Genomic DNA, 13,517 nt, shown 5'->3' with positions numbered 1-13,517 from the left:
TGCCTGCAATTCCCTATTTAAAATGTCATATTTGAAAGAAAACATGGTTCTCTCAGGTGGCTAGAAGATTATCCAAAAATAATGTTATGATTTTAGTGCAGTCTGGGGACACATCTCAGATGCAGTTGCCTACAGATTGTTCTTTGCTTCATATAATTAATTCTGGTTATCTGTACTACCCCCAAACTTACTCTTCTCAGGATTGTATCCTGTTTATATGATCGTATTTTCTGTTTATTCACCATACTGTTAGTAGACTGCCTAAAGGAGCTTGAGTTTCTGTCCAAGTTTGCATAATCACTTTCTTGCCTTTTTTTGAGCTGTGAGCCAGTTGTAAATAGGCTGAGAGCATGGAGAATCTGCAAGAAGAGAAAAGAAACAGCTCATGTGAGCCTGTGGCTGTGCATTTTCCAGAGGAGGAGGACTGGATGTCCATCCCACACACAGAATGACAAACGGAGCACAGGATGCAGGGTCTGAGATGCTTTCTACGTCCTGTTGGCTCTCACAGGCTTGCTCTCTTGGTTTGTTTTTATTGGTTGGCACTGTCAGGGTGTCTAATATATTCACCAAAAATAGATTGAAATAACAGCACGCTGTAAAGGCTTTCTTGATTTTCTGTGCCACTGATCCCCAGGTATCTTCTATGTGTTACACGGTATATCCTTAATAATGTTTTAGTTTCTGGAATAAATCATCTTCTAATTAAATGTGTGATTGATATTAAAATAAGTGGGGTGGCAAGTGTCTTGGAAGGTGGAATAAAATGCAGAATGTACTAGGCAAGTTGGAAAAGTGAATGCATCTAAACAGAAAATTCAAATGGGATTAAATATAGAGAAACTCACTTAGGGAGGAAAAATCTCTCTAAATCTGCAAAGGCAAAATGAAGGAGGGCTGGCCTTCTACAAAGATGTCAGAGAGCCATAGTGAAGCCCAGGCTGAACCCTCCCTGTGTTGCAATGGAGGCAGTGAATACAACCCAGAGGGGCCTCACAGAAGCCAGAGTATGTGGGAAGGGCATCGCTACTTGCCCTCCCTGCCTGCCCTAGTTGGCATTTTTTTTGAGGAATGTGTACCTTGGAATAGCTTGAAGAGAAATTAAATCAGTGCTTCTCAAGATTTAGTTGCATCAGAATCACCTGGAGGGCTGTTAGAGCACAAATCCCTGGGCTCCACCCTGATTTTCTGATTTAGTAAGCCTGGGTTGGGGCTCAAGAATTTGCATATCTAACAAGTTTTCAGGTGATGCTGCTACTGTGGGTTGGAGGACCACACAGATTTTGGAAGGAGCTTCTCTTGGAAAAAGAGTTAAAGTACGTGGATCTGCTATGTCTAGACAAAAGAAGCCAGAGCCCAGACATAATAACTTTGATTAAGTAGGAGGGTATAATGAATGCCTGAGCCTTACTGAGGAGTTCATTCTACTGTGGACAAGAGCACAAATTAAATTTGCTGAGAAATTTAGGGTTGACATCAGGATGGTCTACCTTAAAACATTTGGAGGACCTGGAATATGATACAAAGGAGATTTTAGCCATCTTTGTGGAAAATTTGAAAAGAGGAGGAAGTTATCCTTTTGGCAGGGCTTAGGAGACTTACTGGGTTTTGCTTCCTGCTTTATTCTATGACAGTGAAACATCTCTTCAATGCAAGTAGGAAGAAGAGCCCCACATGTGAGGGTCCAGTACATGCGCCGCCTGTCAGCAGGGGAGTAAGTATGGCAGAAACACCAATGGCCTCAAGATAGAGAAGGACACCAGCATATCCCGTACCAGGCACTATGAAGACATGAGGAAGTGGGGAGTGTCAGAATGAGAGAAGGATTTAGTGGAGATACCTCAACATAGGCAGAGAAGGCCAAAGCAGTCACAAAACAAGCTTGGAACGTGCAATAAGAGCTCAGCAGGTACAAATGATGGAATGGAAGTTAGAGTTCAGTGCAGAGCAGCAAATGAGGGATTACATGCAATTGAGATAATGAGGTGGGAGAGCATGGAGAGAGGAAGGGGTTGACATTCAGAAAAGAAATAAACAGAGAAGACAGTGCTGCATGGAAGGACTTCCCAAGCCTCTGGTAGGCACAAATTTGGAACATACTGGGAAGTGACAGAAGTCACAGAATTGGAAAGACACAGAAGGGCCGGAGCTGGGCTTCTCTGGAAGCATGGCTAGGATGCTGGTGTCCTAGACAGTGAAATATGATAATTTGGCAGCAATTAAGCAAAACACAAGTGACTGAGCACCCACCATGGGCTGGGTCATGAACTGTGTGGATGAGGCTGAATCAGTTAGGTGGCTACTTTTCAAATGTAAACTCCTAATGATGATAGAGTTTGACAAAAATGAATGGAGTGGGTGAAGGTGGGACAAGGAGCAGAGATGAAGGAGAAATGCTTCACGGAGAGCATTCCGAGAAGCTTTACAGAGGAGGGAGGGATTCAGGGCAGAGGAGGGAGAGTGGATCCAGATCCCAGAGGATGCATAAGCAGGAGCTTGTCAGACAGGGAAGGTGAGAAGAGGTTCCAGGCCAAGGGCACAGAATGCACAGAAAGTACGAATGAACTGTGTCAGCCGAACTTGGCAGGGAGTGAGACCAGAGAAGTGAGCTATCCAGATACATGGCTGGAAGGTCAAAGGGCTGCTCTGCGTTGGGACCACCCATATACATTTCACCCACCTAGGCAAACCCTTAGTCTATTTTAGATACCTGGTGGGTGGGAATGCCTCATTTCTATCTCATTCTGGGTGGCTTGAGAAAAAACTGAGAATCAGTGATTCAGGCCAGGGCTAGGAAGGAACACTGATTTTTTTGAAAATTAGTAAGTGAATACATTTTTGTATTTACTTGAAAAATAATGGATGGATTTTGATAATTGCATGGCATTTTAAGAGAGCTAATTTGAATATGCTATCTCTCATTGGTTTTCTGTTAGTACCAAGATTACTTTTTGAGGAAAAACTTTGTGCCTTCATGGCTGGTAGTCTGCAAGTATTACAGCTATGGTATTTAATTTTTGAAAAATCTTAATGCTTAGATTTTGCAAGTTGCAGATTTTTTTCCTTTCATTTGTCTCTCTCCGCCTTAATGATACTAAAAAGTCCTGTTAACTTTTGCCTGGATTTAGTCAAAAGGAGAATAAATCTACACAAAAATAATGTCTGTGTGGCTTAAGAAGAAACTACTAATTCATAGGTACGGGGCAATCAGGGAAAGAAAACCAGGGCCTCTGGAGCGACCCTGACTATGGGAGGTATTCACCATATGCCACAGCAGCTATAGAATCCCTTAGAGGAAGCAAAAGGTTGCTTTTGAGCTCCACTAAGTATTTTTGTATTAAGTAATTTTTTTTCATGCACACAAAGATTCTCATCACTCTCTTATTTTCATCTGGTTGGTTGTTTGTTTGAGACAGAGTCTCACACTGTAACCCAAGCTGGAGTGCAGTGGTGTGATCTCGGGTCACTGCAACGTCTGCCCCACCAGGCTCAAGCGATTCTCGTGCCTCAGCCTCCCAAGCAGCTGGGACTACAGGCGTGCGCCACCACACACAGCTAACTTTTTGTATTTTAGTAGAGATGGGGTTTCGCCATGTTGCCCAGGATGGTCTTGAACTCCTGAATTCAGGAGATCCACCTGCCTCGCCCTCCCAAAGTACTGGGATTATAGGCACGAGGCACCATGCCCAGCCTTCATCTGGTTTTTTTCTGACTTTTATTTTCTGGTGTTGCTCACCAAGGATTTCTGATGTAATACAGTGGAAGTTAAATTTAGGGCTGTCAAATACTGGTGTATGTAAAAAAAAAATACTGTTTGTATTTCAGATGATCCTTTGCACGTTCTTCTCGCATCATTGGAATGAATCATCATCAGTGTGTTGGATACTACATTCTTAGATTCAGGCTCTTTTAATTAATGGTAGGCAGAGGTGAAAATCAAATTAAATATGTCATTACTTTTATTAAATTAAAACAAATCATTCCAGGTCATCTGGTCTGACAGTCCTATACTTTACTTCATGGAAGTGGACTTCTTTCTGAGTATGAGTTAGGGAGCTCTCTGTTCCTGTAATTTATGACATATTTTACCATCAGAACTATGCTCTTGTGAGATCAAACATTTGTCATAAATCACGTGAAAAAATAAATTGAGAAACTTCTCTACCGTATGACAGAAATCCTTTATTTTTTAGTGGTTGTTCATATTATATTTCTTCAATGTAAAGGGTAATATTTAAAGAAAAAAATTGAAGACCACTATCCTTATGCCTCTTGAGCTTTTAGCTTTTTGACTCAGGGGCTTTTATGATCTGCGAGCCTCAGAATCACAGCTTTTACATCTGGGACTCACACTTGTGCATCTCCTGTCAATTTGCCCAACTTGTTAGCTTGATTGCATGTTCTCATGGTGTCTCAACTGGAGCCAATGCCAAGAAATAAAGTCATTCATTTATTTCTACCATTTCCATGGTATTTCTGACCGGGTTCACCACCAGTTTTCTGGGTATTCCTGGGACTAGGACAGACCACTGGCACATGCCTTGAACAAGAGGGACAGGTCCGTTGGTGCCTGCCGTGACTTGGGTATTTGAGATGGTTCCCGCATTGCTCTTTTCAGCTGTGCTCATGTGTTCTCTCAGCGTGCACATACGAGAGAGGTGCACATATGTGTACTGGTTAAGGGAGCCTGCTCTTCGGGATGCTGGTTGTAGCTGACATGTTGGTTGGGGTGTACTTTCTTGGATTTGCAAGGTACATCCCCAAGAAGCTGGCTGTTTTTTCCAGTTGCTAATCTCCAATCCTGCAGTGAAGGGGACAGTGGTGGTGGTTAGACTAGCAGAGGACTGACCACATGTTGCTGCAGTAGGAACAAGTTTTCGTTCCAGGGCCGACAGATGCTGCGTGAGAAGGCTCCTGAGGTGTGCCTGGGCCTGTGAGAAAGACTGTGGACATGGATTACCGATATCTGCTGTGAGCAAGGGGTTAGGAGTGGCACCATTCCTGCATCTTATTTGCTATTTCTTGGTTAGGCCTTTCTCCTCCTGGATCAAAACTGTCCTACTCCTGATCTAGAGCTGCAATTTTGTGTCACAGCTGTAGTCTATCACCCACACTCAACTTTGAAATTCAAGGTGAGAGTGAGAGCTACTTTATATTAAATGTTAATGATTTCTAACTAATTCATCGCCTTTTTGGCAATTTACAACTGGCTTTGCTGACAGAAAAGGTTTTTAGCAGATTGTAGAAAAAGAGGCCAATTTCTCCATCTTTTCCCCCAGAGATAATTTTGAACACATAGTTGAAACAGATGAAACTAGGGTTTAAAAGGCCAATGAAAGATAGAGAACCTTGCCTTATTTGAGGAACTACTTAGAAGGTAGAGAATCAAATGGAAATAGTGTAAATAGTAAATAGTGAAATAAACCAGCTGAGAGATGGGGGGAAGAAAAGTTCTTAATGATAAGATTGGCAGAGACTGCTTGGGATAAAGCTGAGGAAGAAGAGGTGGCTTCCCAGGTTACAGATTTAGATTTTGAGTGAGAAGACAAAGTCTCTGTCTCCGGAAAGTGTACGGATTCAGACCTTGCTGGGATTCTCCTGGTGTTGGCTCCGTCGCTGGGTGAAGTTCCCTTGTTAAATACTCTAATAGATCCCTTCACTTCTCCCTCATGGTACTTACTGCTGTCTTAGGGACATATTTGTACAAGTCTTTGGTGAATGTACATCTTCCTCACTACACTATAAGCTTCATGAAGGAAGAGTTCATGGCATCTGTCTTGCCTGCCAACACAGCCTAGCTTCCTGGTACCAATGCCAGACACATGGTAGGTGGTCAATAAATATTTCCGTTAAATAGATTTTTTTTTTGTACTCATTGAACAAGCAACTGGATTTTCCAAGCATAGTCTCTAAGAGTCACCAAGAATGGGCTTGTTTTCATGGTTGGATCAGGAGCCAAATGCAGGCAATGACTGAGGTCTCTGGAAGGCTATTTCTGCATTGTTGTAGATAAATGATAATATTGGGACTTTCTTCTTGCCTTCTCTTTATATTTTATTTCCTTGCTAACTGCTTTACATTATACAGCTTTCTGACTTCACATAAAGCCATGTGCTCGGTTATATACTCACTCTTAGTCTTCATCATTCCTGCCCACCATCTTTCTTTTGTTAGTGTACACTCCAGCTTTAACTCTGGGTCTTAGCCTTGCTCACCTCTCACTTCTTAACACACTCAGCTAAGGAGCTCATTTCAACACGTTTCAAACAGGGACAATCCAGACTTTAAAAAGTTGTAACAGAGAAATAGAGGAATTGATGTTTCTTCATTGTTTTACTTAATTTTATTTCTGCAGCATTTGATGCTCGTCCACTTCCTCTTCCCACTTTTTTGAAACACTTGGATGCTAGATCACCACACTCCAGGTTTCTCTTCTAGTTACCCAATCATTTCTTCTCTCATTTTTCCTCCTCCATTCCTTAAATGCTGGTGTTTCCCAGGAGGGACTCCTTGGTCTTCCTTCCCTTGCTTCTCATGCTTTTTCCAATTTTTTTCTTCCCTTGCTCCTCTTGCTTTCTCTGGTGTCTCCTTTGTTTTCAGCTACAACAAATGTACTCATGACTTGACTCCCATATACTCATGACTCAACTCCAAGTACATGCTCTCATTAATTCTTTTTTGTGTTTTGCTATAGACTCCTAAATGGTTTGCTCACAGTAGATGGTTTACTTCAGTTCAACCTCTGTAGTGCCAGCAGAGTTATTTTCTTGAAAAAAAAAAAAAAAAAAAGCTAAGCATGCCATTCTTCTTTTAAAATACCTCTAACATGTTTAGCAGGTTCTGTTCCCCATGCCACCCAACTGGGTGAGTCCCCTCCAACAGGGGTTGTCAGACACCCTACATAGGAGTGATCCTACTGGCATCAGGTTGGTGCCCCTTGAGGTCAGAGGTCCCAGAAGAAGGAAGAGGCACCCATCTTTGCTGTTCTCCAGCATCCTTGAATGATATAACCAGGCACGGGAGCGAATCAGATGAGTAGGGCCTGAAGTGAACCCCCAGCAAACTGTAGTAGCCCTGAGAAGATGGACTTGACCTTTGAAAGAAAAACAAGCAGAAAGCAACAACAACAGCATCATCATCAACAACAACAACAAGCCCCCACAAAAACCCCATCCAAGGATCAGCAGCCTCAAAGACTGAAACTAGACAAACTCACAAAGATGGGAAAGAATCAGTGAAAAAATGCTGAAAACCCAGAAGACCAGAGTACCTTTTCTCCAAATGATCATAACGTCTCTCCAACAAGGGCACAGGACTGGATGGAGGATCAAATGGACTAATTGACAGAAATAGGCTTCAGAAGATAGATAATAAAAACTATGATGAGCTAAAGGAGCATATTCTGACCCAAGGCAAAGAAGCTAAGAACCTTGATAAAAGGTTTGAGGAATTGCTAACTACCATAACCAGTTTAGAGAGGAACATAAATGACCTGATGGAACTGAAAAACACTGCACGAGAACTTCGTGAAGCATACACAAGTATCAATAGCCAAATCAATCAAGTGGAAGAAAGGATATTAGAGTTTGAAGACCACCTTGCTGAAATAAGGCATGCAGACAAGACTAGAGAAAAAAGAATGAAAATGAATGAACAAAGCTTCCAAGAAATACAGGACTTCATAAAAAGACCAAACCTATGATTGATTGGAGTACCTGAAGATAGGGAGAATGGAAACAAGCTGGAAAACACACTTCAGGATATTATCCAGAAGAACTTCCCCAACCTAGCAAGAAAGGCCAACATGCAAATACAGGAAATACAGAGAAAACAATTAAGATATTCCATGAGAAGATCAACCCCAAGACACATAATCATTAGATTCTCTAAGGGCAAAATGAAGGAAAAACTGTTAAGGGCAGCCAGAGAGAAAGGCCAGGTCACCTACAAAGGGAAGTCCATTAGACTAACAGTGGACCTCTCAGCAGAAACTCTACAAGCCAGAAGAGATTGGGGGCCAATATTCAACATTCTTAAAGAAAAGAATTTTCAATCCAGAATTTCATATCCAGCCCAACTAAGCTTCATAAGTGAAGGAGAAATAAAATCATTCCCAGACAAGCAAACGCTTAGGGATTTTGTTACCACCATACCTGCCCTGCAAGAGCTCCTGAAGGAAGCACTAAATATGGAATGGAAAAACCGGGACCAGTCACTGCAAAAACACACCAAAAAGCCCAGGCGCCATGGCTCTTGCCTGTAATCCCACTTTGGGAGGCCGAGGTGGCTGGATCACCTGAGGTCAGGGTTTGAGACCAGCCTGGCCAACATGGCAAAACCCCGTCTCTACTAAAAATACAAAAAATAGCCGGGTGTGGCAGTGCATGCCTATAATACCATCTACTCAGGAGGCCGAGGCAGGAGAATCAGTTGAACCCAGGAGGCAGAGGTTGCAGTGAGCTGAAATCGTGCCATTGCACAGCCTGGGCGACAAGAGTGAAAATCCACTTAAAAACAACAAAACAAAAATAAACACAAAAAACACCAAAATATAAAGACCAATGACACTATGAAGAAACTACATCGACTAGTGTGCAAAATAACAGAATAGCAGCATGATGACAGAATCAAATTCACATATAACAATACTAACCTTAAATGTAAATGGGCTAAATGCCCAATTAAAAGACACAGACTGGCAAATTAGATAAAGAGTCAAGAGCCATTGGTGTGTATTCAGGAGACCCATCTCACGTGCAAAGACACATGTAGGCTCAAAATAAAGGGATGGAGGAAAATTTACCAAGCAAATGGAAAGCAAAAAAAAAAAAAAAAGCAGGGGTTGCAATCCTAGTCTCTGACAAAATGGACTTTAAACCAGCAAAGATCAAAACGGACAAAGAAGGGATTACATAATGGTAAAGGGAACAATTCAACAAGAAGAGCTAATTATTCTAAATATATATGTACCCAATACAGGAGCACCCAGATTCATAAAACAAGCTCTTAGAGACCTACAAAGAGACTTAGACTCCCACACAATAATAGTAGGAGACTTTAATACCCCACTGTCAGTATTAGATAGATCAATGAGACAGAAAATTAACAAGGATATTCAGGACTTGAACTCAGCTCTGGATCAAGTGGACCTAATAGACCTAACAGAACTCTCCACCCCATATCAACAGAATATACGTTCTTCTCAGTGCCACATGGCCCTTATTCTAAAATCAACCACATAACTGGAAGTAAAACTCTCCTCATCAAATGTGAAAGAACTGAAATCATAACCATCTCTAAGACCACAGTGTGATCAAATTAGAACTCAGGATTAAGAAACTCACCAAAACCACATGATTACATGGAAATTGAACAAACTGCTCCTAGATGACTCCTGGGTAAATAATGAAATTAAGGCAGAAATCAAGAAGTTCTTTGAAACCAATGAGAACAAAGACACAACGTACCAGAATCTCTGAGACGCAGCTAAGGCAGTGTTAAGAGGGAAATTTATACCACTAAATGCCCACACCAGAAAGCTAGAAAGATCTCAAATCAGCACCTAACATCACAATTAAGAACTAGAGAGGCAAGAGCAAACTAATCCAAAAGCTAGCAGAAGACAAGAAATAACTAAGATCAGAGAAGAATTGAAGGAGACAGAGATAAGAAAAAACCCTCCAAAAAATTAATGAATCCAGGAGCTGTTTTTTTGAAAAAAATTAACAAAATAGATAGACCACTAGCTAGATTAATAAAGAAGAAAAGAAAGTAGAATCAAATAGACACAATAAAAAGTGATAAAGGGGATATCACCATTGACCTCACAGAAATACAAACTACCACCAGGTAACATTATAAACACCTCTACACAAATAAACTAGAAAATCTAGAAGAAATGAATACATTCCTGGACACATACACCCTCCCAAGACAAAATCAGGAAGAAGTCAAATCCCTGAATAGACCAATAACAAGTTCTGAAATTGAGGCAGTAATTAATAGCCTACCAACAAAAAAAAGCCCAGGTCCAGATGGAGTCACAGCTGAATTCTACCAGAAATGGAAAGAGGAGCTGGTATCACTGCTTCTGGAACTATTTCAAACAATTGAAAAGGAGGGACTCCTCCCTAACTCATTTTATGAAGCCAGCATCATCCTGATACCACAACCGGGAAGAGACACAACAAAAAAAGAAAGCTTCAGCCCAATATTCCTGATTAACATAGATGCAAAAATCCTCAATAAAATACTGGCAAAACAAATCCAGCAGCAGATCAAAAAACTTATCCACCACTATCAAGTCAACTTCATCCCTGGGATGCAAGGCTGGTTCAACTTGTGCAAATCAATAAATATAATCCATCACATAAACAGAATCAAAGACAAAAGCCACGTGATTATCTCGATAGATGCACAAAAAGCCTTTGATAAAAGTCAACATCCCTCAATGTTAAAAACTCTTAATAAACTAGGTATTGATGGAACATATCTCAAAATAGTAAGAGCTATTTATGACAAACCCACAGCCAATATCATACTGAATGGGCAAAAGCTGGAAGCATTCTCTTTGAAAACGGGTACAAGACAAGGATGCCCTCTCTTACCACTCCTATTCAACATAGTATTGGAAGTTCTGGCCAGGGCAATCAGGTGAGAGAGGAAAATAAAGTGTGTTCAAATAGGAAGAGAGGAAGTCAAATTGTCTCTGCTTGCAGACGACATGATTTTATATTTAGAAAACCCCATCATCTTGGCCCAAAAACTCCTTAAACTGATAAGCAAGTCCAGCAAAGTCTCAGGATACAAAATCAATGTGCAAAAATCACAGGCATTCTTTTACACCAACAATAGACAAGCAGAGAGCCAAATCATGAATGAACTCCCATTCACAATCACTACAAAGAGAATAAAATACCTAGGAATACAGCTAACAGGGGATGTGAAGGACCTCTTCAAGGAGAACTACAAACCACTGCTTAATGAAATAAGAGAGGACACAAACAAATGGAAAAACATTCCATTCTTTTGGATAGGAAGAATCAATATTGTGAAAATGGCCATACCGTCCAGAGTAATTTATAGATTCAATGCTATACCCATCAAACTACCATTGACATTCTTCACAGAATTAGAAAAAACTATTTTAAGTTTCATATGGAATCAAAGAAGACCCCATATAGCCAAGACAATCATAAGCAAAAAGAACAAAGCTGGAGGCATCACTCCGCCTGACTTCAAACTATACTACAAGGCTACAGTAACCAAAATAGCATGGTACTGGCACCAAAACAGATATATAGACCAATGGAGCAGAATAGAGACCTCATAAATAACACCACACATCTAAAACCATCTGATCTTGGACAAACCCGACAAAAACAATGGGGAAAGGATTCCCTATTTAATAAATGGTGCTGGGAAAACTGGCTAGCCATATGCAGAAAACTAAAACTGGACCCCTTTCTTACACATTATACAAAAATTAACTCAAGATGGATTAGACTTAAATGTAAAACCCCAAACCATAAAAACCCTAGAAGAAAACCTAGGCAATACCATTCAGGACATAGGCATGGGCAAAGACTTCATGACAAAAATGCCAAAAGCAATTGCAGCAAAAGCCAAAATTGACAAATGGGATCTAATTAAATGAAAGAGCTTCTGCACGGCAAAAGAAACTAGCGTCAGAGTGAACAGGCAACCTACAGAATGGGAGAAAATTTTTGCAATCTATCCATCTGACAAAGGTCTAATATCCAGAATTTACAAGGAACTTAAACAAATATACAAGAAAAAACAACCCCACCAAAAAGTGGGCAAAGGATATGAACAGATACTTCTCAAAAGAAGACATTTACACAGCCAACAAACATATGAATAAAAGGTCAACATCACTGATCATTAGAGAAATGCAAATGAAAACCACAATGAGATACCATTTCATGCCAATCAGAATGGTGATTATTAAAAAGTCAGGAAACAATAGATGCTGGAGAGGCTGTGGAGAAATAGGAACGCTTTTACACTGTTGGTGGGAATGTAAATTAGTTCAACCATTGTGGAAGATAGTGTGGTGATTCCTCAAGGATCTAGAACCTGGAATATCATTTGATCCAGCAATCCCATTACTGGGTATAAACCCAAAAGAATATAAATCATTCTACTATAAAGACACATGCACATGTATATTTATTGCAGCACTGTTTACAATAGCAAAGACACGGAACCAACCCAAATGCCCATCAATGATAGACTAGATAAGGAAAATGTGGTACACCATGGAATACTATGCTGCCATAAAAGGGAATGAGGTCATGTCCTTTGCAGGGATATGGATGAAGCTGGAAGCCATCATCCTCAGCAAACTAACACAGGAACAGAAAACCAAACAACTCATGTTCTCACTCATAATGGGGAGTTGAACATTGAGAACAGATGGACACAGAGAGGGGAACAACACACACCAGGGCCTGTTAGGGGGTGGGGGTGCGAGGAGAGAACTTAGAGGACGGGTCCATAGGTGCGGCAACCACCATAGCACATGTATACCTATGTAACAAACCTGCATGTTCTGCACATGAATCTCTTTGTGTATGTGTGTGTGTGTGTGTGTGTGTGTGTGTGTGTGTGTGTGTGTGTATGGTTTTTTTTAAGAAGAAGTTTAAAAAAAAAAAACCCCAAAAACAAGCCCTCAGAGATCTCCAGGGCTTGGCTGCAGAGTAAATCATCACCATCATCATCACCATCACCATCATCATCACCATCACCATCATCATCACCATCACCATCATCATCACTATCATCACGACTACATTAGTGCTTACTGCATGCCAGGCACTATTCTGACCACTTCATATGTGTTAACTCATTTAATCCTCATAACCACCCTGTGAGGTAGCTACTGGTGTATCCCCCCTTTACAAATGAGGTAACGGGGGCACAAAGATGATATGTAGTGTGTTCAAGATCACACAGAGAAAAAATCCATCCTTTTCGGCTTGTTTATGGAGCCCTTCCATGAATGTCCTCTACCTCCTCTCTGCTCCAATCACATAAGCCTTTCTCCTGTTTCTCAACACTTCATCCTCTTTCCCATTTCCCTGCCTTTGTGCCTGCTGTTCCCTCTACTTGGAATGTTGTTAACCCTTCATTTACTTGGTTAACTCATACTCAACTGTCCAGACTCCATTCCCAAACCATTATCTCTGGGAGGACTAAAAATTCTCTGGGCAGAGTTGGTCACTTCCAGCTCTGTGGTGACACCTGCCCTGTCACAGGACAGTCTCTGCTCCACTGCACAACAGATTCTGCTATTCTGCTTATATATCTGTGTCCTCTACAGGGTGATGAGCTCCCTAAAATCAGAAAGCATCTCTCCTTTATTTCTGTTTCTTCACATTTATCAGGGGCCTGCTATACAGTAGGTTATCAAAAAATGTTTGTTGAAGGAGCCAATTAACCAGACACTCCATGAGGTCAGGGACCACACCCTTCTTCTGTGCTGTGGACCCAAC

General features: G+C 41.1%; 1 protein-coding gene across 2 annotated transcripts in view; it reads right to left on the bottom strand.

Moving 5' to 3' along the window:
- The window catches only part of POU6F2 (POU class 6 homeobox 2), a 148,691-nt gene that overhangs the window by 20,566 nt on the left and 114,608 nt on the right, over positions 1-13,517 (bottom strand). The gene's annotated exons all lie outside the window — the stretch shown is intronic.

This window comes from Papio anubis, chromosome 4, assembly GCF_008728515.1.
Source record: "Papio anubis isolate 15944 chromosome 4, Panubis1.0, whole genome shotgun sequence".
Lineage (NCBI taxonomy): Eukaryota > Metazoa > Chordata > Mammalia > Primates > Cercopithecidae > Papio > Papio anubis.
Note: the sequence above shows the minus strand (reverse complement) of the source record. Positions and strands in the feature narration are given on the sequence as shown.